The following is a 25533-nucleotide window of genomic DNA, read 5'->3' as shown; positions in this document are numbered from 1 at the left end:
TCGGTCTGCTCCCAGTGTGCCTTTGTCTTATTTCTGAACCTAGCACGATGTCTTACACTCAATCAATGTTGAGTAAATGAGTGGACAGATACCTCTTGAAACAAGTTAACAAACCCACTCACTTCTTCTAGAAGGTTCTTCTTCCTTTGATGCTGCAGATGGAACTCACGGGTGTAGACTAATATCAAAGGTAAAATTACCTAGAAACATCTAATCTGGTTTAGCATGTTCTACTTTTCAGATTTAGAAATCTAAGATCCTCAGGGGGAATTTTTGGAATTTTTGTACAGAATATGAACCCTAAGATAAGCATAGGTTTCCATGGCAACCGAACACGAACTTGTTCATTACTTTCTATATTTTACCTTTGTGAGATGCTCATGAGTGAACTGGGACTTGGGAGTAGATAAAATGACTGGTTCATCAAGTACTTTCTGCTCGACAGCTTCATTCACTAGTCTCTGTGGGAGTTTGATAGTTGGTGTCTCAGAGATCTCCTGAGGGGTCCATTACCAATGCAAGGGGAGTAGAGACAGCCTTGAGTTCCCACTCACAAGATGGGGCCCAGGCCCTGGTATGTCTGGCTCTCAATCCTGAGTTTAAATCAGGTCTCCTAGGCCTGTCCTTACCCATAAAGAAAAAGTGATGTCCCTGGCCTACAATACTCATGGGTAGGAGGAAGTGTTTGCCAGTGAGATGAGCGATAGGAAAATGTTCTAGAGATTACAGAGCAGCCAGATGGAGGGGGCATTGACTGTCCCTGCAGTGTGTCCCTGGGCACAGAATGATATTTCATGGATATTTCATAGAGGAGTGCCTGCAACTCTAGAGTGCTGTGCCTTCTGGCTCAAGAGCTACTATGGAAACGAGCTGCATCCTAAGAGGCAAACCAGCGGTTCCCAGCTGTTTGCAATAGAAGTCCTTTATAGCCTCAGACATTTCTCAGCTCTATTCCTATGAGCTACTACTTGCACTTCTAGCGCCTTTTTGATTGAGAAAGCTCCGACTGACAAAAAGCTATCCTGACTTCTGACCGTTCTGCAAGTAATTTACATTCTGTTAATTGCTACATAAAATTGTTACTTGAGAAACACTAATGACGAATTAGAGCAAATGGTGTTAGTTGTTCAACCTCTAGACCATCAATCTTCAATCTTCCTAATGCTGTAGCCTTTTAGAACAGTTCCTCATGTTGTGGTGACCCCCCCTCCATCACAAAATTATTTCCCTTGCTACTTCATAGCTGTAATTTTGCTGCTGTTATAAATGGCAATGTAAATATTTTTTGGGCGATACAGGGTTGCCAAAGGGGTCGTGACCCACAGGCTGAGAACCACAGCTGTAGCTACTCACAGGTTACCTGGCTTCTCAGAATACCCCCTCTGCGCTCAGATCAGCCTGCGCACTATAAAGGACAAACGAATGAATGAATGGGGAGCCAAGACGTGAAAATTTTTAAGTGAACTCTGGCCCTAGGTTGAAGACGCAGAGAACTGATAACATTGGCGGAGCCGAAGACGCATAGCCGGTCACACGGGAACTTGGTTCCCAGTGGAAGCCGCCTAAGGAGGAACTCCGCCAGCGGGTGGTCAGGCATGCGCTGTACTCTGGTCCTGACTGGCTCCGGTGCAGCGGCGCAGCATGTGATTCCCGTAACCAGCTCCTAGTTTTCCACTCCAGGCTCAGTGGTGCCTCTTGTCAGCATAGAGCAGCCAGGCATCCTGGTTGCTGCACTTTATGACCCCTGGACATATTGGCTTCAGACTCTATAGCCATCCTGAGAGATTGCTAAACTGATACCAGTCCCAAGTGATGCAGGACAGAGCAGGCCTCTGAGCTCCGCCCTGAGGCGTGTGAGCAGTGCTTCTGGCCCTCTCAGGACTACACTCCTTTTTGTGTCAATGCTCAACAAGCACACTGATCAGATGTCAGATAAATCTTTGCTGGGGGATGGTGGTGGTGTTCTGTACATTATAGGACATTGACCTTTGACCTCTACCCTCTGGATACCAGTAACATCCTGTCTCCTATGCCAGCCCGTTCATGAAAATCAATAATGTCTCCAGGCATTACAAATATTCTTTGGAGAGAGAACGCTTCCCCCCCCATACCACCCAGGTAAGAAGCATTAAGGTGACCCATTCCCACCTGAGGTTCTGCTCAAACGTCCCTCCTGAATGATGAACGCATTAAAGGTAAATATGCATCCCCTTTGCCCAAAGGATTTAGGACTCTTGAAAAATCCATTTAAGGAGCTCGTGGTCAATTGTGAAATGCAGTCAAACTCCATTTCACGGTCATGCGAAGGAAATGGGCGTGCTGACAGCTGGGTGAGCGGAAAGCACGTTCTGTCACCTTTCTTGTAACTGTGACAGAATGCCTGAGAGAAGCAAATCTAAAGGTCTCCTTCTGCTCGGTGTGTAAGAAGACATGGGGCAGCGCGGCAGCAGGAGCGTGCCCGGCCAGTCACATCCATCCCTCTGAAGCGGAGGGAGAAATGTCGGTGTTGCTTTCGTCTTCCTCTTACTCAGCGCGGGGATCCTAGTGCTTGGGGCAGTGCCTCCCACATTCCCAATGGGTCTTCCCACTGCAAGCTCCCCAACGGACATTCCCAGAGTTTGTCTCCAAGGGGACTCTAAATTGCCTTGATTTAATAAAGACCAGCCTCTAGCTGGGCATGCACCTGGGTTGTCAAATTCCTTGCCTAGCCACGTCTGAAACCCTGGATTCAATCTTGGGTGGGCTAGTTTTGTGTCAACTTGACACAAGCTACAGAGAGGGGCGAGCCTCAAGGAAGGAAATGCATCTATATGATCAGGCTGTAGGCAAGCCGGTAGGGCTAAGCCCACTGTGGGAGGTGCCATCCCTGGACTGGTGGTCCTCGGTTTCACAAGAAAGCAGGCTGAGCAAGCCTTGGTAAGCACGCTAGTAAGCAGCACCCCTCCACAGCCTCTGCATCAGCTCCTGCCTCTGGGTTCCATCCTGCTTCAGTTCCTGACCTGACTTCCTTTGATGATGAACTCTAACGTTGTTTTGTTTGTTTGTTGGTTTGTTTGTTTAAAAAGGACCAACCAACCATCGCAACGACCTAGTGATCAACAGTCGCTCTCTTGAACATCAATTGATCCAGAGGCAAGAGTGTCACCCGCATAATAGGCATGGTTTGCACAGCCCACCATGGGCTCCAGAGGAATCAGTGAAAGCTGTGGAAACTTTTTAATTTATGTGGATGTGTGGGCTTGAGTGTCTGTTTGCACACCACAGGCATGCCAAGGAGGGCACTGGGTTCCCTGGAGCTGAACTCACAGATGGTTGGGAGGAACCGTGTGGGTACTGGAAATCCAACCCAGGGCCTCTGCAAGAGCAGCGCGTACTCCTAACTGCTGAGTCGTCACTCCAGCCCCATGTAAAACATTTTTTGTTGTTGTTGTTTTAAATCCTTGGTTTGCTTTTTAGGTCTTTCTTATTTACTTCTTCCTCCTAAAATTAGTACAAAAGGATATTTTAGTCACCTGGGAAACTTCAATTAGTTTTTGGACTGATGAGAACAGTTTTGTTTACAGTGATTTTTTTTTTTATATTATTTTTTTGCGGAACTGGGTCTAGCTTTTTCAAAAGGATCCTTCCCACAGACTTCCTTCATCTGAGGAGAGCACTCACATCCTGGTCAACACCTGCAGCAGCTGGGTAGAGTCCCTGGTGCCTCAAGTTGTAGATAATTTTATACTTTTTTTTTTTAAATAGCAAGAAGTAAAAAAGAAAAAATAGCAAGAAGCTTTATTTAAAGAGACAACAGAGTTTACAGGCTATATTGTAGAGGAGCAGAGGGCTATTTAAGCTAGAGTGCTCAAAAGCATCAGTTATTGAATTTTATACTTTTTTATTAAGTATACTATATAAATAGTATATGTAGAATATAAACTAATCTTTTTAGACTTTTATGCTTCTGTTTAGAGGTAAGGCTTTCCTTCTGGCTTCACCCCTGCTCACTTCTCTTTTATTCCTTAGTTTTTTTGTTTTTGTTTTGTTTTGTTTTGTTTTTTTGATACAGAGTTTCTCTGTGTTATCTTTTTTATTTTACTTTTGTTTTTGTTTGTTTGTTGTTGTTTTCGAGACAAGATTTATCTGTGTAGCCTTGGCTGCCCTTGACTCACTTTGCAGACCAGGCTGGCCTCGAACTCACAGCAATCCACCTGCCTCTGCCTCCCAAGTGCTGGGATTAAAGGCGTGCACCACCACACCCGGATCCCCTGCCCACTTCTGAGGCCACTACTTTCTGGTCCAGATCTATGCGCACCCAGCACTGTTGGTGGGTAGAGAGTCACACTGAGTAATTTGGGAATTTTTTTTACCCTGCTCTGTTCCAACTCAACTTCCTCTTCCAGCTTGTTCAAGCCCAGTGTTTTCCAGCCTTTGGAAGAAGAAAATCTGGTTTTGCAAGCACATGCTGGGCCCTGCTTCTGTCTGGCTCTGGGTTCTGTGAACACTTGTTCCTGGTCAGTGTGGACTGGTTGCCCTTGGGTACAGTGAGAGAGCGGAGCCAAAGGGCAACACCCAGACTTGCTCTCCAAGTCTCACTCCTGCTTGTGGCCTGGTACTGTATGACTGAAATGGAGGCAGAAAAAGAGCAACTTTGAGCAGACCAATTAGGAAGCCTCTCCACAATGACAGCAGGGCTCCACCTGTCTTTTTTTTTTTTTTCCTGCTTGACTCTGTAGTATTAGAGGGGCCTCTTTGGTGAGTCCTGGGACATAAGGTAGAGACCCTGAGTGTGAAACTCTGCAGAATGTCCCAGTGAGGCCTACTGGATGAGAGAGTCCCAGAGTAGTCAGGCTAGCCCACCGCAAGGATTCCCCGCCCCATGGGAAAGAACTCAGGATGAGTCCCACCTCACCAAGGTATCTAATGACAAGTAGGAGAGGAGGGGAGCCTGGTCTCGCTGTGGGCATATGACGAATATGCATTCATCCCAAGTGTCAGTCTCTCTGTCCCAGGCCGAGCAGGCTGGGCGCTGGCACAGACCCTTGGCAGCTGCCACCGCTCGCCCTCCTGGTGCCCTTGTGTAGAGAAGCTGCTGTGTAAAGAAGCCCCACCCAGGTGCTAGCCAGGGCGGGGAAGTGTGGTGACACAGACTGCACTGCCTCGCCTGCCAGGCCTCTGCCTTGGGCTCCGCTCCCCCAAGTTCATAGACCTATTGCCTGCCATGTACATTAGCCCTCTGTGTCTACGGGCTCTGAGTCCTTGTGTTCAGCTAACTCCAGATAAAGGACGCTGATGTGTGTGTGTGTGTGTGTGTGTGTGTGTGTGTGTGTGTGTGTGTGTGACCTAGAGATGATTTACCAGGGAGGTAGTGGGGGGGGGGGTTGCAGAGGTGACTGCTCTTCCAGAGGACCTGGACTCTCTTCCCAGGACCCACATGGTGGCCCACAATCCTCAGGGGCACCAGGCAAAGGCATACATGTAGGCAAAACATCCATACCCACAGCATTGGAAAATAAATAATGCATGGGAGCATGCGTAGAGATATGTGCAAACTCTACTCCATCTTCCTGAAGGGGTGTCGTCCCTTGTCAGGTCTCCCGGGGCCAAACTCCATAGATGTCAAGGGACCACTGTACTTTATACACATCTCACTTTAACCACCTCAACAGGCATGCAGGACATCATCACCTCCATTTTACATACAATGTCATTAAGGTTAAGTGGTGTCCAGCAACTGCTGGGACCTTGTGGGACTCCACAGCAAGGGGAGGAGCCTGAGGTCTACATAGCCTCCTAGTTCATGTCTACACTCTCCCTGGATCTTGTAGTGGAACCACCATCTAGACATTAAGAGTCACTGCTGAGGACCCAACTTCACTCACTTTCTCAGGGCAGCGGAAATGGACATCCCCAGGGGCCTGGTTCAGTGTTTTGTTGTTGTTGTTGTTGTTTAATGTGCATTTGTGCTACACGTATGTGGGGGTGTCAGAGCCCCAGGAATTGTAGTTACAGACAGTTGTAAGTTGCTATATGAGTGCTGGGAATTGAACCCAAGTCCTCTGGGGGAGCAGCCAGTGCTCCTAACCACTGAGCTATCTTCCCAGCCTCTGCAACAGTGTTGTATTTTGTTTGTTTTTGTTTTTGAGACAGGGTCTCTCTGTGTAGCCTTGGCTGTCCTGGACTCGCTTTGTAGACCAAGTTGGCCTCGAACTCACAGAGATCCTCCTGCCTCTGCCTCCTGAATGCTGGATTAAAGGTGTGCGTCACCATGCCTGGCCATGGTACAGTGGTTCTTAAGAAGAGACCAGATTAGCCATGTAAGCATGTCCTGAGGAAAGCCCTACGTCTCTTAAGAAACACACATTTTGAGTATATATATATATATATATATATATATATATATATATATATATTAGATCGTATATATATCTATATCTCTGAAACCTGCTTATCTGTGATGCTTATTATCATTGCGATGACTTCCTAGTTGTTATTGGCAACCATTAGATGGCTTGGGGTTTAGTTAGGGGTGTTCTTTACAAGAGAGATTCCTGGGGCTGGAGAGATGGCCCAGTGGTTAACAGCACTTGTTCTTGCTTTGAACCTGGGTTCAGTTCTCAGCACCCTCAGCCATCTGTTACTCCAATTCCAGGGGATCTAATGGCTTATGATCCGATGAGAGCACTGCACATACATACCAGCAGGTGAAACACTCTTACAAATAAAATAGAGGGGGAGAGGGAGAGGGGGAGAGGGGGAGAGGGAGAGGGAGAGGGAGAGGGAGAGGGAGAGGGAGAGGGAGAGGGAGAGGGAGAGAGAGAGAGAGAGAGCGCTCTGTGATGGCAACTAAAAAGATCACATTCCCGGGTCTCTAGAAAGCAGGCTGGGGAGACTGCTAACGAGACGTGAAAGTGGCCAGCACGTAGAGCTGCCAGCAGGGGCCTCGCATCCGGTTCAAAGTACAAACCACTGCTCCTGGCTCAGGCTGATTCAAGAAGACCTTGCAGCTGTTCTGGGGATCGGCACAATTAACATTCTCCCAGCGCCCGCAGGAATTCAGTCACGTGGTGGAGGTGGTGCCTGGGAGGAGGGTGGGTGAGAGCTCCTCCATCGGTCAGAGACCGTTTTTTCTTCCCTGTAGCTGACTACTGGGCTCGTGCTCACTGTCAACCTTAACCTGCCACAAAAGCGGTCTGCGAGCTGAGCCCCCTCAGGTGCGTCGGTGACTGAATCTGGGGCCCAGGGACCCACTGCTCCCATAGATTGGGATTTGGCCGGCCTGCTGTTTCTATCAGAGGGTTTTCGATACCTCCCCCTTGGTTCTGTTCCCGAGGGCTGACCTCTCTAGCGTGCTAGGGCCTGATTACTAGATAGTGTCGGGGATACAGGCACCCCTTTACTCCTTGCTGCCCCCCTTCTAGGAACATTTTGTGAATTGAGAGGGCCAAAACTTCCATTAGAATTTCCATTCGAACAACAGAATTTGGAAGGACCAGGCTTCCTTCTTCCCTTCCTCCAAGCCTCTGGATGGCTGCCCAGTCTCTTCCGCTCATATCTATTGCAAATATACGGCCCAGCCCATTCAGATCTCCTCCGACAAATACTAGATGGGGCACCAACTGAGGAACCTCCCTCTTAGTACCGGGGAACCTACGGCCCAGTGGGGGTGTGTTCTTCGTGTGTGCCCCATTTCCACCAAAATATTGTTAGAAATAAGTATGCAATATTTTGTCAGAAGACCCTACTCTCTTTGAAGTCTCTGCATATATATATATATATATATATATATATATATATATATATATATATATATATATATATATAATCAGAAATCCCTTTAATGTCAAGAGCCTGTCAGAGAGCCCTGTTTCCTGTCAGAAGTCATTATCTTCCCATAGGATCAGCAGCTTTCCGGTGACTCTCTCACTGGGAGAGGCTGAGCAGCTGCTGCCTGTTTGCACCTGTTTTGCTTTTTATCCGGAAGCCGAAGGGCTAGGTCCAGATGGAGCCTGGGGCAGTGGTCAGAGCATCCTGTTTGCAACATCACAATCCAGTGGTCCACCTCCATGATTTCAGATGTGTCGGGTCCTTGGCACTGGGTGGCACAACTGCCTTCCAGAAAAGTGCTGTTTTCCTGTAACTGTTCCTTGTGCTGCCCCACACAGGAAGACTAACACTGCAGCCCATAACTTTACCCATGAGCTCAGTGGGTCTGAGAATGGTCCTGCTCTGGCGTAGATATCCAACCTGCTAGTATGTGAGGTAGTTTCCAGACCAATTGCTAACTAGTCCGCCCAGGTTTTCCCTACTGGCAGGAGCAGAGCCACCACCTCCCTCCTGATTTGGGCCGAAGTGGGCATGAGTGTCCTGCCTGTGTATCAAATCAAGTGTGTGTTTATCATGCCAAGATTTCCTAGCCAAAGGCTCCATTAATTTAAGGTCTTTTTTTCCCCCCTAGAAGTGTGTGGCTTTTTACATTTGTCCTCCTCAAGTTGAGGTGGCAGGAATTGAGCCCAGGGAAGCTCTCTACATTCCTGCCTCTCCTTCCCCCTCCCCGTGCCCCCCCCCATAATGGTAGAGACTCAGAGGACACATGCTAGGCAAGAATTAAACCCAGAGTGACATTCCCAGCCCTAATATTTTTTTTTTAACTAGGTTTTATATGTCCTTTGAGGTTAATTCCAAGATTACATACACAGTGCTTGCATCCTTAGGCACAAGCTCTCTTTGACTTTTGTCTTAGGGCCTGTGATATTGATAAACTGACTTGTCATTTCTACTCATTTCTATAGAACATTCCATGTCTCCGTTAGGATTCCAACTGCTGTGAAGAGACCTCAAGACCACGGAAGCTCTTATAAAGGGAAACATTTAATCAAGACTGGTTTACAGTTCAGAGACTTAGTCCATTGTCATCACGGTGGGAAGCACGGCCGTGTGCATGGTGCTGGAGAAGGAGCTGAGAGTCTGCATCCTGATTGGAAGACAGCAGGAAGGGACCCAGGAGCCACAAGGCCCGATTGGAGCTTCTGAGACCTCAAAGCCCACCGCCTAGTGATGCACTTCCCCCAACAACTCATACCTCCTAATAGTGCCACTCCCTGTGGACCTATGGGAGCCACTTTCGTTTCTTTGTTCATTTGTTCCTTTTATAAGGCTGCTATGAGAATTATAGATAGTAATATTTGTAGTGCGCTGTGTTTATATATTGGCAGGTACTCAAAAATGGGAACATTGCTATTGCCAATAGCATCATGCAATGCAAAAGGTAATTTTGTGTTTGCTTTATATTCCTTCCTTACAGTAGCAAACATAGTACTAAGTATAAAGTAGGTGCTCAGTGAACATTCTTTAGAGACACTGCACCCCCACCCCCCCACCCCTTGGTATAGAGTATAAGCAAAAGTGGGGAAGTTGTGTGTGCTTGCTGTACAGGAATGGGGACCTGGGTTCAAATCCCACATAAAAAGTTGTAGTGAGAATTTTTGGCGGTTTGGGTTCTTTGAAAAAAAAAACCCACAGAAATATTGTAAGAATATATTTTCACTTTGATTCCAGGTGTGGGGCTATGAGCTGCTTCACAGCAGCTGACTGTGATTTGCCTCGTGCTCTAGCAGGGGCGTGAGTTTGCCAGCTGCAGACAGTTTCAGTGAGTGTGTAATGTTTGGCATTCTGGGGACTTGTCAAAGGGTGTGTAAATGCTAGCGCCCCCAAAGGTGGTTGGCTGGCTGGCGTTTGGATGTTGTTGTTGGTTGCAGTTTATTAAGTAGCCATGTACAAAGAAGAAGGAAGAAGAAGAGGAGGAAGAGGAGGAGGAGGAAAAGAGGAGGAGAAGGACGAAATAATTAAAAATACTGATGACAAAGATCAAACTTGCCCCTAATCAGCAGGAAGTAGTCTAATTATAAGCTCACTCCCTTTCCCCACTATCCCTTTTTCTCTCCTATCTAGTTTTAGGAGGCTGAAATCTTAAAAGAAAAAGGAGAAGGGCAGACAAAAAGGAACGCACAAAGAAGCAAATGTCAGCTACAAAAAGTTCTGTGTGATCTCTCATATACTTGTAACCCCAGTACTTTAGGAGGCAGAGGCATGATCCCTGGGGCTTGCTGGCTCCAGCCAACCCCGCTGACAGACCCTTTCTCAGGGAAACAAGGTCACAGTAAGAGAGCAGAACACCCACTGTGGCCTCCATGTGTGCACAGATGTGCACACTCATGTATCCCCCAATATGTGCACTTACACACACACACACACATACACACACACACACACACACACACACTACTTTAAACACGAATCAATGACCATTTTTCTATTCACAGGAAATAGAGATGAATGTACACAATTGAAACATGATTTGAATCTGAACCATCCTTCCATCATTCTACTGCAATGAAAAAAGATGTTAAGGAACTTTTTTTAAAGACAGGATCTCACTATGTAGCCTTATCTGGCCTGGAACTCCCTACATAGACCAGGCTGGCCTTGAACTCACACAGATTAATCTGCCTTCCACTTCCAAATGCTGGGATTAATGGTATGTGCCACCATGACTGGACAGGGATTTTTAAAAATATATCTTTTTAAACTATTAGAATTAAAAAAAAAATCATGTATGTGGATGTTTTGCCTGCATGCATATCTGCACACCAGGTATGTGCAGTGCCCACAGAGGCCAGAAGAGAGTGTTGGGTCCCCTGGGACTGGAGTTACACAGTTGTGAGCCACGAGCACATGAATGCTAGGAATCAAACCTGGGTCCTCTGGAACAGCAGCCTGTGTTCTTAACTGCTGAGCTGTCTCTCCAGCCCCAAGGAATATTTCAATGACCACTGTCATCTGTGATTAAAATCGATCCAGGGTTCTCGCCCTTCTGCCGCCTGTCTGCAGCCTCCCATGGTGTCAGAGATAAGTCAGGATGCTTGCAGTGACTGAGCCTGACATCCTGTGCATCCATAGAAAGATACACAAAAAAGTTCAATATTCAATTTACTAGTATAAAAGTGATGCTAAATACATTTTAGGATGACTTTCAGCCATAAGGCCTGAAAAAAAAAAATCAATGGAAGCCAATTCTGTATTGTTTATGCACCAGACACTCATCTAGGGACTGGTAGATGTGCGCTGTGATGAGCAGTAATGACCCAGCATCCAAGGCCAGCTTCTGAGGCCAAGGACAGTTCCTGGCAAGGGTTGTCCCCAGAATACCTCGCTCAGTGTGCTCATACTTGAGTTTGGTTCTGACAGGAACCACGCAGTCCCTAGTGGGCTCACACCATACACCACGCCTCTAGGCAGACAAGTTCTTTGACGTCGGTTTGATACTTGGCTGTGACTTTGCTGTACTTTTGTCTTGCAGAAGCACCTGTGTGACCAAGGCACAGAGAGACATGAGCTGGTCCATGCACTGCTCCATCACAGAGGCTCTGGCTCTCGGGCGCTTCCTCTCTCCTCCTGGCTGTCTGATCCTAATTGAAGCTTGTGGGAGAGCCCTGAGCTGTGATCTGTACAAGGATCTGCAGACCCCACTTTGCGGTAGACCTGAAGACTGTTTTTTATTTTATTCATTCATTCGAGGAAAATAATTTTATGTTAATATCCACGTTGATAGAGGACAGAGCAACGAAAAAGATTGGAATGAATTTAAGACTCATTTCCTTTGAAGAATGTACTGATTGCTTACTAGATAATATGATTGGAAGGTAAGATGCTCCCCTCAGGCCATGCATTTGGACATTTGGTCCCAGCTAGTGATGCTGTTTTGATCAGCTGTGGAATTTGAAGAGATGACTTTGAAGGTCACAGCCTGTTCCTGTTCCTGTCTCAGGTGCGATGCGTCAGTGCTTCCCGGCCCACCGAGATGTGACAAGCCACACTGTACGGTGTTCACCACTACGGATGTTGTCACCCTTGGTGCCAGGCCTTTCCCACCATGGTGAATTTGATGCCCTCTCTGAACCATGAGTCAAAATAAATTCTCCGTTCTTTCAGTCACTTTTTGTCAGGCATTTTATCACAGCGATGAGAAAAGTAACTAATTCACTAGAGCGCGCATTGTTCTGGAATCTTAGGGATCCAGTGGCCAAGAATGCTGTGAAAGTGCTGCCCTACTAACATTCTAGAGGAAGGAAACACATAAACAAACAAAAAATGCGGCATTCAAAAAAAAAAATGCGGCATTCCAGGGAAGGGGGCTGCAGAGAAAAGGCCCCTTCAGACTTCACTCTCAGAGGCACAGCCTCCTCCTCCTTGCCTCCGCCTCCAGGGTTAGCAGAGCAAGCGTGGGCCCTCGGAGATGCGGGGTGTCAACCAGGAAAGGGCCTGGCCTATGAGATACATCTTGAGCAGGTTGACCCAAAGAGAGGAAATGCCGAGGGAGGGGAACCAGCTGTTCACTTTTTCTCCCTGTGTACCTCCCAACCCGGCTTTGAAGCCTCGGGGACCCCTAACCCTCTTTATAGCAGGCTTCTGCCTTAGTTTATCTGTCTTCCCGTTCACCTCAGGCTTGCATAAGCATCTCAGATGTCCGCATGGCTTCCCTGGGGAGTTCCTCTCACTTGCCAAACTTCATCAGCGTCCACCCAACTCCACTCCCAAGTTTTTTTTTGCCCATCTGGCCGAGGGCAGCCCTGTTCTGTGCCACCATCTCACTGGCACCAGAGTTTGCCGGATACTCTCTTAGCCACATCATGGCTCCTTCTTAAAGAACCAAAAACTGTGGGGTCAATCAGGGAAGAGAACCTAATTAGGGGATGGCCAACAGCTGACAGACTGTAAGGCGGCAGTCTCCAACTTGGCCGTGGTTCAGCCACCTACAGGGCCCGTCCCTGTGTTGGAGGACCCCGTTGTTTGGGGCTGTAGTCCTTCCGGTCCAGATAGCCTTTCTGAGCTCAGCACTAGATGGAGGACTTTCCCTCCCTAGTTGGGCCTCCTATCCTCTGCCTGGCCTCATCTGGAGAGTCTTTGGGCACGGATGCCTCTAACCATATCTGGTATATGGCCTTTGACACAGTTCCCTGCTAGCTCGCCCCTCCCTGCACCTACAGGATGATGAGGTTCTGTGTCCTGCACAGGTGATAGGACCACGGTGTTTAATGCAAATGAAGTACAGTGTAAAGACCTATCAGAGTACCTCCCGGCTGCTTCCGGTTTCCTATTCAGTCCCCTCACCCCTGGAATCAAGTTGATGTTCCTCACTGCAGCTGGTCCCGGAAGCTATTCCGTCACCGTGCTCATAGCCTTCTGAGCTCTGCGCCCCGGGGAAGAGGAGACCCACACCCCTGGAGCTTCTGATGGATGGAGCATCTAGGATGGAGTTCTAGCTCGTACACGTCTAACTGGATCCCAGGACATTGTGGGGTTTCACACTGGGCCCTATTGCTGCTCCAGGTCAAGGCTGAGGCAGGCTGGGTCTGCCTTCCACATTCCCAGCCCTCTCTCTCCCTAGACTCCTCCCTCCCCTTTAACCTGGGGACTCTTCTTTACTTTCTTCCCTGCCTTAGTCATCTGGTTTGTTTTTTTTTTCCCCCTCTACTTTTGAAGAGGAAAGTGAGCTAGAAAATAATTATAATGTTTCAATATCTAATCATCCCTCCCAGGAATATTTGGATCTAGCTTTCCCATAAGCTCCAACTCTGCCGACAGCCTTCAGGGGTCAGTGAATGGTGCGTGTGTAAAAGGTGTGGGCAACCACTTATCTCACCCCCATGGTGTGCCAGCGGGGAGGACTTTTACCCTGTTTGCATGAGGATTAATTCTCTGCCCCTCTTCTCCCAGAAGCAGCAGAAGCAGAGAGAAGCAAAGACACATTACAAAGGGAACAACTCTTCTTAATGTCTGTGATTAAATCCCCCAAAGAGACAGGATTTGCATCATCTTTTGTGTTCTTGCACTGTCTTTGCCATAGCGGGAAAATGAGCCTGGTCCTCCTGCTGAGGGACAGACACCCTGCGGTGCTTGCATCAGGGCGGGGATCTCCCTCAGAAGAATAAACTGACCAAAATTGTGAAGTGTGGGAGGGTGAGGGATGCGGAACACACTTACCTTTCAGCTCCAGGAGGCATCTCTTGGCCTTCCTGCCCCTCGTCTTCTTCTGAGAATCAATTATTGCCCAGAAAGAATAAAAATGTGGCCAGAGGAGAAACAGGAAGGAGCCAGGTCTGGTGGGACGACCAGACAGCGTGCATTTAAGCATTGGTATGGCACGGGGCCCCTCGCTAGCCTTGGAGTCAGTGGAGATGAGCCTGTGCAGCCTGGTGGCCTTTGTGGGGACTTGGAGGAGTCAGTCAATATGACCCTTAGGTGCCCTCTGGCCCTGGAGATGCTGTTGGCTCCGCTACTGCGGTGGAGATGCACTGAGTACAGTTAGCATGTCAGAACAGCTGACATGTTGTCTCCCTTCATCTCAAGGCCACGTCTACCACAGAGCGCTTCCCCACGCCTGTCTTCAGCTGCTCTTTCCGAAGCCACATTTTACACACTGAAAAACACTCCCATTCGCTCCACCACGCGACACCTCTCCCATCTCAATACTTGGTTCAATACTTGGTTTTACCCCCAGGAACCCTGCAGCAGTGCCAGCTGCCTTGCCGGGTGTCCTCTCTATGGATAGGAGCCTTCTCTCCCCTCCTCTCCTCTCCTCTTCTTGATTGCTCTTATTTCATTGTGTACCACACTCCTAAACTACATCCCCCGCCCCCCTGCCCCCCAAATCCCTGGAATTCTGAACTAAACTCCCTGGAAAAGCATGGCTCCCAGAGGCACACTAGCCCACTGGCCCTTCACCCACTGTGTTCGTTCACCAGGCACATTCTTTCCTGGAGGATCAGGGGATTCAAGAGAGGAAAGCAGACCCTGGAGCACTAGTCAGTCTCATTGGGATTTTTCTTGAATCTGGGGGGCGGGAGCTCAGGGCACCACACCCACACCTATGCTTTTGGACCCCTTTGGCCTCAGAAAAATTGTAGTCTTCGTCCATTTGCTTTTTCCTTCCCCACTTCCCTCCCACTCTCCTTCCCCACTATCCGGGGCAACCACACAGCAAATGGCTATCTTTTTTCTTTTTTCTTTTTTTTTTTTTTTGGTTTTTCGAGACAGGGTCTCTCTGTGTAGCCTTGGCCATCCTGGACTCACTTTGTAGACCAGGCTGGCCTCGAACTCACAGTGATCCACCTACCTCTGCCTCCCAAGTGCTGGGATTAAAGGCGTGCGCCACCACGCCCGGCTCCGCAAATGGCTATCTTTTTTCTTTTTTTTTCCCTATATTTCCTGCGAACCATATAGTGATATTTTCCTGCAGTGTGTTTTTGTTTCTCTGTAAGTAACAGCGTGGCCGCTAGTGCACTCCGCTTCTCCCTGTCCTCCCAGCAACATGGCTTTCCTAAGGCACTCGTGCTACTGTGCCACGCCCAGGCTGCTTCCTTCCCAGCCCACACCTAACTGCGACACACTCTGGGTGACCTGCACCTCCCCTGGCCAGGCAGCTGCACTCTGGTGCGTTCCTTTGGCTCCTTTGCCAGCACTTGCACCCTCTCCCCACCCTATCTTGCTTGTTCTGGTTTGCTCCTGCAGGCCTAATCTGTACTCAGTGCCGTCTCTAAAGATGGTGGCCAAAACTCACAAAGAGTTCTCCTCCGGGCCATTCTTTAGAGGACCATGGTGACACCCAGGTGGCAGAAAAGTATACACTGTTGTCGTTTAGACAGGGTGGCACAAACATCCCCACCTCCACCTGTAGACTGTTGGGTCCCAGACAACAAGAAGCCTCTTAAGTTTTCACATCAGGACTGGTACTTTCTTCCACTGGCTGTGATTGAAATAAATGGAATGAGCTAATGGCGAGATGAAGTTATATTATATAAAAGCAGGTTCATTGGAAGCCATTCTCAACTGCCATGCACGTGGGGGTGGGGTGGGGGGGAGAGAAGGGAAATCATGCTGTGTAGAGAGAGGAGAGTGAGAAAGAGGGGGAGAGATGCAGAAAGAGAGAGGAGAGCAGAGGAAAGGGTGGGGAGGGAGGAACCAAAATGTCTGGATTATATAGCAAGGGCTTCTGGGAGAAAGGAAGCCCCGCCCCTAGGTTAGGGAATTCAGGGCAGAGGGCGGGGCCTGCCAGCCACGCCCTGCTGCAGATAGGGTCCTAGGAATGCCTGAAAGTGAATAAGTTGATTGATTAAAATAAGCACATCTCCCAAAGGACAATGCATTTTTCCCTTTTAGAGGCTGTGCAATGGACCCCTCTACTGAATATCTCCTGTCAGCAACACACTTGGCCTGTCCTTGGCATCCTGTGAGTTCTGGTGTTTCTTGGGAGTTGTGTGTGGGTGTATGGGTGGGGTGGAGACCACGGTTGGCTTGTCAGAACTGCATCCTATGATCAAGGCTTTCCAAGACCCTGGAGGGAAGACTTCACGTCAATTTTTCCCTCAGTAATTCCCCTGTCACTAGAGGAGCTGGCCTAAGCTAGCTCCACCCCACAGAAATCTCCAGGGGAGGGAGCACTGTTCGCAGAGGACGCCATCTCACTAGGCAAAGAGTTACGGTTTTCCTGATGTTCTGCTCCGTCACTTGGTGTCTTCCTCAGCTTCCTGTCACATGGTCTCCTCTTGGTTATTTCAGGTTTCCGCTTCCTGATTAAAGGGTGGTGGAGGGCTGCTGAGATTTTGAGTTCTTCCAGTATGGAATGTCACATTTTCACAAAGGTTTCAACACTCACTGATAAGCCCGCGAAGTGGCACCATCAGCCTTCTCCCTTCCAACCTCAGCTTTGATTGGTGATCCAGCCTTCCACCATCCCAGCCTAGGGTCTAAGGCCCTTCATCCTGCCTAGCATTTCCTGAAATCTGGTCTCAGACATGTTTCCCTCAAGGCGTTCCCATCCGTGCCAAGCCTCCCTCTTGGACTTAATTGCTCTAGACCTAATCTTGCAGAGTCTCTGCCTCCTCCCAATCCCCCTTCCAGGCCCCACCGTCCTCTGGAGGACTTTTATCAGTTAAATGGAAGCTGTGCTCGCTTCGATGTCTCTTGCCTTGCCCTAGATTCTTGGGGCTCCTCATGATCAGGAGTAATTCTGGGCTGCCCTGGAGCCCTCAGTTATGCAAGGTCCCAGGCTATATCAGTACCCTCTAGATAGGCTATCTCAGCATCCTCTAGGTGGGCTATCTCAGCCCTCTAGGTTGCTCTAGACCTGTTTCTTAGACTAGCAGAGACCAGTGAGTCTCTTCAATAGCAGACCGCTAAGCCTTTTAACCCTTCCACGATCCCATTTACAATGCTGTAACAGCCACAGGTACCACGTCTGGCCTCATCCATATGTTCCTGCCTCATTCTTCATGAAGGAAATAGCTCAAAGATGCCGAGACGGTCCTGTCAAGACCAAGTAGCCCTATTCCTAGTTTTCTGAGAAAGCGCCAGATTGATTTCCAAAGTGGTTGTACCAGTTTGCACTCACACCAGCAACGGAGGAGCGTTCCCCTTTCTCCACATCCTCGCCAGCATGTGCTGTCACTTGAGTTTTTGATCTTAGCTATTCTGATGGGTGTAAGATGGAATCTCAGAGTCGTTTTGATTTGCGTTTCTCTGATGACTAAGGATGGTCTTGGGGGTTACAGATAGTAATGGCTATAGAACTACAGACAAGGCCACCCACTTCAATATACACAGTGCTAGAAAAATGGGGGGCAGAGGGCAAGATGAGGTACAGGAGGTTTGACTGAAAGTTACTCTCTGAAAACTATTCACAAGCACACTCGCTGCGTTAGACACCGGGGCACATGCAGCAGAAAAGGAAAATCAATAGGGTGGAGGCAGGGGACTGAAAGCGATGAATAGACATATTTATCAAGCTGCCCTTCTCCCTGAGCAGTCTCCGCTCCCATGCCCTTTGGTCTTCCTTTTGTTCTCTCACCTTGCTGTGGTTCACGGGGAATGGCAGGAGGCTGGAAGACAGCCCCTGAAGGGCTGTGGCACAGTACGCGTGAGGGCACCGCGCAAACCAGGTAGGCAGACGCATGGCTTTCCTGGTATAACAGTATACGCTGAGGCATTCTCTCAGATGGGGGGCTGTCTCGGAACAATACTCATTTGCTAGATAACACTCCCCCCCAATATTCATATGTGACTCTGTGTGTGTGTGTGTGTGTGTGTGTGTGTGTGTGTGTGTGTTACCTGTGTGTTTGTGTGCATGTGTAGTGTGGTGTGGTGTGTGTGTGTATGTTTGTCTGTGTAGTACGTGTGTATGTTTGTGTGTGTGTTACCTGCGTGTATATGTGTGTCTGTGTAAGTGTATGTGTGGTATCTGTGTGTGTGTATGTGTGTGTGTATATGTGTGTGTGTGTGTTATGCACATGGGCACTTGTGGAGGGTCAAGCTTAGTATCAGGAATTGTCCACCATCACTCTTTACCATTTCCTTGAGTCAGGGTCTGTTAATCAAATGCAGAACTCATGGATAGGGCTAGTATCACCAGCCATTTTTCTCTGGGCTTCTCCTATCTCTCCCTCCCAAGGCTGGAGTGACAAGCAGGTGCTGGACCCACCTAACTCTATGTGGGCTCTAACATCTGAAACCAGGCTTGTGTGTAAGAGCTTGAAGCCCGGAGCCGTCTCCCCAACACCAGAGATAACAATTTAAAAATTACAAGGCACTCTAAAGATATTCCAAAGCTTTGTCATTGGTAGGTAACATATTTTAAGGAAACTCTAGGCAAGAAGGCAAATAAATCTGCGCACCTTGAAAATATGCATAATTCAGTTGCAAATTTATATACAGGTACTGGGAGGCATTGGTGTGGGGGAGGGGCGGCTTTGTAATTGAGACAGACTTCCTTGTAAGTCCCATTGTCTTGTGTAACAGAAGAAAGGTGACCATGCTTTCATGATTGTGTTAGCTGTGTTTACCTCATTGTGACCCAACATCTGACAGAAACAATGTGAAGGAAGAATGGGTCATTTAGCTCAGTTGGCTCAGGACTCATGGGAGTTTTGTACATCTTGAGCAGAAGTTATAGTAAAAATTGGGGCATCAGGCATGTAACAGAGACTCTTCTCAAAGATGCAGACTAGAAGAAAAGATCACGATCAGGAGAGGGCCAGGGGCAAGCTTTACCTGCAGTGCCCATACTCCTGACTTTACCCGTGCCAGCCAGGCTCTGCCTCCTAAAGGCTCCACAACCTTCAAAACAGTACCACAGGCTTGGCTCCTGAGACTCCAAACAGGAGGAACTGTAGGCGGCCATGCTCAGATCACAATGGTACCTACCTATCCAGAGCTCAGCTGGTTCTGGTTTGGAGGCGCTCACAGGAGTCAGCACTCAGACCCCAGCCTCTTAACCTGCTTTAGGGGGCTAGGGCTAGGAGAACCCTTGTCCTGCCCATGCCTGCAGCTCTATTTTCTGTTTTCCATAGCCTACTTTAAATTCAGGCAGGGCCCAAGGACCTCCTCCTGGCTGGCTTCCAACATCCCAGTCTCAACTACAGTTCTCTTCCGGGTAGGACCGCTCTGCCCACTGTGGAATCCCAGTGCCAGGTTTACGAGTTTACACCTTTACTATCATCTGTGTTTCCTAAGGGACGTACTAGAGCCCGAGCCCCCTACACAGCCCCTGAGGGCTACGGGATGCCTGAGGTATCAAAGGGGCCTCCTCCGCCTCTCTGCTTTAGGTGACCGTTTAGCTTACAGTGCGGTGCGGCTACCTCCTGTTAGCGATAGAGCCTGCAAGCTGACAAATCCCCAACCCGAGAGCCATCAAATGATGGAAGCTATGTATAAAATTCTTGCTTCCGGCTTTCTCTGATGCCCACTTAGCCTCCTCCACCTACCATGATTTTGCACCAGAGGAGTGGGACCGTGAACATCGGATCTGATGATTTCTTTCCTATTTTACATCTCCTTTCTAGGTGTCATGGGGCAAGAGGGAGAGTTCCTCATTTCTTCATCATCTTGTTTGAGCTAGTGACTTCCGTGACCTGAGCGCCAAGAGCAAATCAGTTGTCTTCTCTATGGGAGAAATGATGGGTCCCCAGGCTTGGCTTTTGATAGGAGAGCTACTGAACCATCCCAGAATAAGGACCCCCAAAAGCACTGCTTACTACCACCACCACCATCACCCCCCCAAGTACCTCCACCACATTCAGTGGTTATGAGTGACAGCTGACAGTCTTTCTCTAGATGAGCTCAGTTGCGTAGGAAGACATAAAGGTCAGACATATATGTTTCAATTCAATTACACAGAGAAGTCACTATTTTGGGTGAAGGGAGGAGAGAGAGAGAGAGAGAGAGAGAGAGAGAGAGGGAGGGAGGGAGGGAGAGAGACACGGCCTGGGCATGGTGGCGCACACCTTTAACCCCAGCACTTGGGAGGCATAGGCAGGCGGGATCTCTGAGTTCAATGCCAGCTTGGTCTACAAAGTGAGTCCAGGACAGCCAAGGCTACACAGAGAAACCCTGTCTTGAAAAAACCAACAAAAAGAAAAAAAGAAAGAGAGACACGGTCTCTGGCCCCAAGAATGAATATTCTAGGAGTGATGATAGACTTAGCCGGGGCCTATAAATGCCTGTGAGGTAGAGTGACGTATTAGAAGGCAAGGGAAAGAGGTTGTAGGGGATGTGTGCTACTTCAGATGGGATGCAAGTAGGGAGAGCTGAAAGTAACAGACCACTAACATGTCCACAGTTCAAAGCCAGGCTGTCTGAAACACGGTGGTTGGGAGAAACTCTACTGGGCTTCTATTGGGCTTCTATTGGCTGCTGCTAATTTGTGGCTCAACTGCTCACCACACATCGTGCCTGGCTTCTGGGTCTTTGCTGTTTTGTTGTTGTTGTTGGTGGTGGTGGTAGTTTGGTTTGTTTTTTTGAGCTGCTTTGTTGGTTTACAACCCATCTTTCTGCTTCGAGCCCCGGTAGCAAAACTGGACTTTTATGTGGTTCGCTCAAATTGGTGCCCTAGTTTGCTTTCTATTTGGTCACAAACACCATGATGAAAAGCAACTTGGGAAGGAAAAAGTTTACTTGGCTCACACTTCCTCATCAGGAACTGAAGGTGAACCGTGGAGAAATGCTGCTGCGTTACCGGCTTCTCCTCACAGTTTGCTCAGCCTGCTTTTATGTACAGTCCAGGGGGTGGCAACACCCACAAAGGGCTGGTCCCTGCCATATCGGACATTAATCAAGAAACTGCACCACAGACTCCAGTCTAAAGGCCAGCCTGATAGAGGCATTGGGCTTTTTTTTCAATTGAAGTTCCCCCCTCCCAAAGGACTTGAGCTTGTGTCAGGTTGAACAAAACAAAACAAAGAATTCCCCTTCCCGCCCCCCCCACCTCCCCCCCCAAAAAAACTAGCCAGGACAACTGGGAGATGGTTTTGGAAAGTGAAATTATCCTCTGGGACAGTTCTGGGAGGATGCCTCCCATTTCCCAGCAAATGGATCAGCCAGGTAATCTCATTAGCAGCCACAGCTGTTCCCTACCTGTATCAGTGCAAGGTACATGCTCAGGAGAGTGGCAGGGTCACACACATTAACGAGGGCTCAGGGAAGCAGACGCACACTTGTTAGGAGCTGTTCGGGAGACCGAGACCCAGGCACCTGAATATCCATTAACTTATGGAGTGCTCACTACATGCAAGATTTTTGTTCTAGATCTTGAGACCACAGATGTAAAAGAGAGAGCTAGAAAGGGCCATTTCCTGTATTCTGCAGAGAGACTGTAACAGAAGGAAAAACAGTAGACAAGAGCTACACAGATCTCTGTAGTAGTTGAGATGGGAGCATGCTTGCTGCGCACGCATGAAGCCCTGGGGTCTGTGCCTAGCACAGCATAAGGCTGGACGTGGTGATGCATGCCCCTGATCCCAGCACTCTAGGGGTTAGAGCCAGGAAGATGAGGCGTTCAAAAATCACCCTCAGGGACTTAGTGAGTCGGAGGCCAACCTAAGTGGCAGGAGACCCTAGCTCAAAACCAGAAACTAGAAAAGAAGCTCTAACCAGGATGGTGAGCGATGTGCTAAAACTCAAAATAGGGCAGCAGGCTAAAGGGGGGGGCGCCCTCTTTGGAGGACCTAGTCAGGGGAGTTAAGTGAAAAATATGATGCTAGTTTTTGTGGGCATCTGTACTGAGTGTAAGCAGGCCTGGAATTACTAGAGTAAATTGTGTTAATAGGTGCCTTGAAGCATTTGGACGTATTGTTTCTGCCATCTACAGTTTATTAAGTTTTTTTTTTTTTTTTTTTTTTTTTTAAGCAATAATTTAATAACAGCCAGGCTTGTTTTATCCTAAGGTTCTATTGGATTGCAGTGAAGTGGCTCTGACTGCTCGGGGATGAAGGAGATAGAGGTCAAGCGATTGAGTCTCAAATGGCAGAGAAGTGAGATAACCACACGTAGAGAGCAATTTCCGTGAAGAACAGCGAGAAACCCATCACAAACCGTCCCCAACACCCTGGAGCTTACAAAGACCAACAACCATTGGAGTCTCGCTCAGGGTTTCCGTGGACCAGAAATTTAGATAGGGCAAGACACAGATGGCTCCTCTCAGCTCCACAATGTCTGGGACCTCAGGCAGGAAGATGTCAAGTCTGAGTCGGGTTGAGGTTCCCTTCACCTGTGTACCTGTTAATGGCGGCCACTGGCTCCAACTTCCCCTGGGCTGCCACCCAGGAACTCCCTGCGCCTTCCCCACGTGATTCCTCCCAGTGACCCATTTCTTTATTCCCCACGGAAGTGCTGCTGGGTTCCAAGCAAGATCCTTGGAGGCTGCTGGGTCGGAGTTGCCCCTCTGTGATCTAGAAATCGCACAGCAGCCCCTTCTGCCAGAGCGAGCCGCAAACCTCCTTACCTTCAAGAGGTGGGAACATGGCTCTTCCTTTTTGGGGGGAGAAATAGGAAATTATGTAGTGAGAAGTGAGGATTGGATGGATGTTCCTGTCACAGATATCGCTGGAAAGGGAGCAGAGAGGTAAGAACAGCGGGGTAAGTGTTGACTTCTTAACAGGTGCACGTGCGGAAGTCCCTACACCTTGTACGTCTTTAAACTTTTAACTTAGTCAAGTCTTCAGTGGCCCAATTGAAATGTTCATCCATTGAAAGGAAGGGGGTGACAGCAGCAAATGGAAGTGTGGCTCCAGGCATTGCTCTGACCAGCAGAGGTCTGCTGTTGGGTAAAAATGCGGACAGCCTGTGGAGGAGGGCCATCCTAGCAGAGCAGGGTTGGCATCTTCAGACTCATAGACCGGGAAAATATGTTGCCAAAAGTTCAGAATAGAGGCAGCCATAGTGAGATGCTATGAAAGGGAGTCCGGCTAAAACGGGATGGCCCTAAAAATAAAACCCAGAGGCTAAAATTGCAATGATGAGGAAGAATAAGAAAACTAATCCAGAGAACATCTTTCTGGCTGATTAGCCTGCGTAAGGGGACGCACACAACGATGGAAGGAGGTTCATGCAATCAAGACAAGTAGAGAAAAATGTCATCATCAACTTCAAAAACATCAACAACAAAAACCAAGTCTTGCTACGAAGCCTAGGTTTGCCTTGACTTTTCATTATTCCCACCCTTAACTCAGGCATGATGAGACTGCAAACATGCGTCATTAAGCCTGGTTGTCATCAACTTTTAAGAAAATTGAGCCAGGGAATGGTGGCTCACGCCTTTAGTCCCAGCACTTGGGGGAGGCAGAGGCAGGTGGATCACTGTAAGTTCCAGGCCAGCCTGGTCTACAGAGTGAGTTCCAAAACAGCCAGGGCTACACAGAGAACCCCTGTCTCGAATAAAATGAAGAAAGAAAGAAAGAAAGAAAGAAAAGAAAATTGGGAGTCAGCAAGAGCCCAGAAAAAGTTGAAGTTTCAAAGGTTGAAAGGAAGCAAAAATCAATAACTCAACAGACCCTTTTGATACTGTGTAAAAAAAAAAAGAAAAAAAAAGGAGGGGGTTGGAAGGGTGGTTCAGTGGGTAAAAGCCCTTTCTGACACATGTACCTCCTCTCTGACCTCCATGCAAAAGAAGACTGAGAAAGCAACCCCTTGCTTTCTCTTTGCCTCTTTTCTTCTGTGTCACAATTCCTAGGTGAAGTACTGGCTGGTACAGTGAATCAGGACACAAGTAAAATGGAATGTGATAATGTCCCTTGGCCATATGTATTTCCCAAAATACCACCTCCACTTCTGCGCACAAGGCAAGTTCTGGTGCTTAGGGAAATCGTAGCTTTGTGTGGTCATCTTCCTGTCACTAGAGTGTTAGGATTAAAAACTGCAGCTTCTGCAGCTCCAACAGGCTAGGTGAGTCTGGCTGCCAGTCCCGATACACCCACCCATTAAAGAGATGAGCAGTGGTGAAAAGCAGAGAGGACACTTAAACTATGCATATTGGGAAAAGAGACCCAACGACATCCCCCTGCCTCAAGACTGGTTTTGTAGAGTTTAGGTTTAAATCGAGGAAGGGGTCAAGAGCCCAGGTTTATCCTTAATCAAACAGTGCCTGGGCAGAACTATCATTGTCTCAGGCTACGTCTGGAAAGGTGGCGTGGATGAGTCCGCGTTGTTTGAAGGCACAAGCTGGCTCACTGGAGATGGTTACTGCTGCTCCAGGGCGCAGCTTTGGCATTGTGGGTAAAGGCCTCCATCTGGTGTGTGGTTCACCCTACACATTGGCTCTGCCAATGATGGCTGCCAATTTCAGACCATAACCGGAGACCTTCAGGCGCCCTTTGGGAGTCTAGAACGGAACACTAATGACTGATAGTAAGATGCCTCCATTGTTGTAACCTTTGACTTTCAGCTGTGGAGGGAATAAGATCTGTTCAGGGTCGCCGGTTCCTTGAGTGGCCATCATGCCTACCAGCAGAGACAAGCAGGTTACCTGAGGCAAAGAAGGCAGTTGCAAAGCAAAGGCAGAGACACCAGGGTTTCTGTCCAGTTCTCAGTTACCTTGAGGGCTCAAGGGAGGAGTCAATGTTTTCCAGTAAAAGCGGCTTCTACGTACCTGTCACTACCCCCTGGCTCAGTGCCAGCTGTAGCTCCCTCACCCTGTGGCCACTTGAGTGTGTCTGATACCCCACACACTGTGGACCCACCAGTACTGTGTTCAGGGAGCACGGAGTCTGCTCTGGACAATAAGGCAAGGAGAATGCTGGTCCCACACATTGTACATTTGCTGATAATCACCTCTGTGGCCTCTGATACAGCTCAAAGGCTCCACCAGGACAGCATCAAAGAGCGCTAGTCCATGGTTGTGTGCCCACCGAGCTGGTGCTGTGAGGACAGGAATCCTATGTGGTCCTTATATTTGAATATGTCTGAGACCCACGCAGAGTTTCTAGAGCAGTAGGCCTGGGAGGTGGAGTCTGAGAATTTGCTTTCCTAACAAATATCCGGGTAACGTTGATGCTGTAGGCCCTGGGAACACACTTCAAGAAACACTGGCTGAGAACACCGCCCTGCCCACACATAGGACCAACTTCTCTTCTTAGAATGCAAATAGGGGTCAATTGCCCTCGGGTGGGGCCCTGGAGCCAGGCTGCAGCCTTGTTAAAATGCCAGAGTGCAGAGCAGGTGATAAGA

General features: G+C 48.5%; 1 long non-coding RNA gene across 1 annotated transcript; it reads left to right on the top strand.

Annotated features, from left to right (window-relative positions):
* Window positions 1-7088: 7088 nt before the first annotated feature.
* LOC311609003 lies at window positions 7089-11958 on the top strand. The gene is made up of 3 exons (XR_014783224.1): window positions 7089-7196; window positions 8775-9250; window positions 11342-11958. It is a non-coding gene; the product is annotated as an uncharacterized lncRNA (long non-coding RNA).
* Window positions 11959-25533: the final 13575 nt, after the last annotated feature.

This window comes from Acomys minous (genome assembly GCF_964271855.1).
Source record: "Acomys minous genome assembly, chromosome: 11".
Classification (NCBI taxonomy): domain Eukaryota; kingdom Metazoa; phylum Chordata; class Mammalia; order Rodentia; family Muridae; genus Acomys; species Acomys minous.
This window is presented reverse-complemented; position numbering and strand designations above follow the sequence as displayed.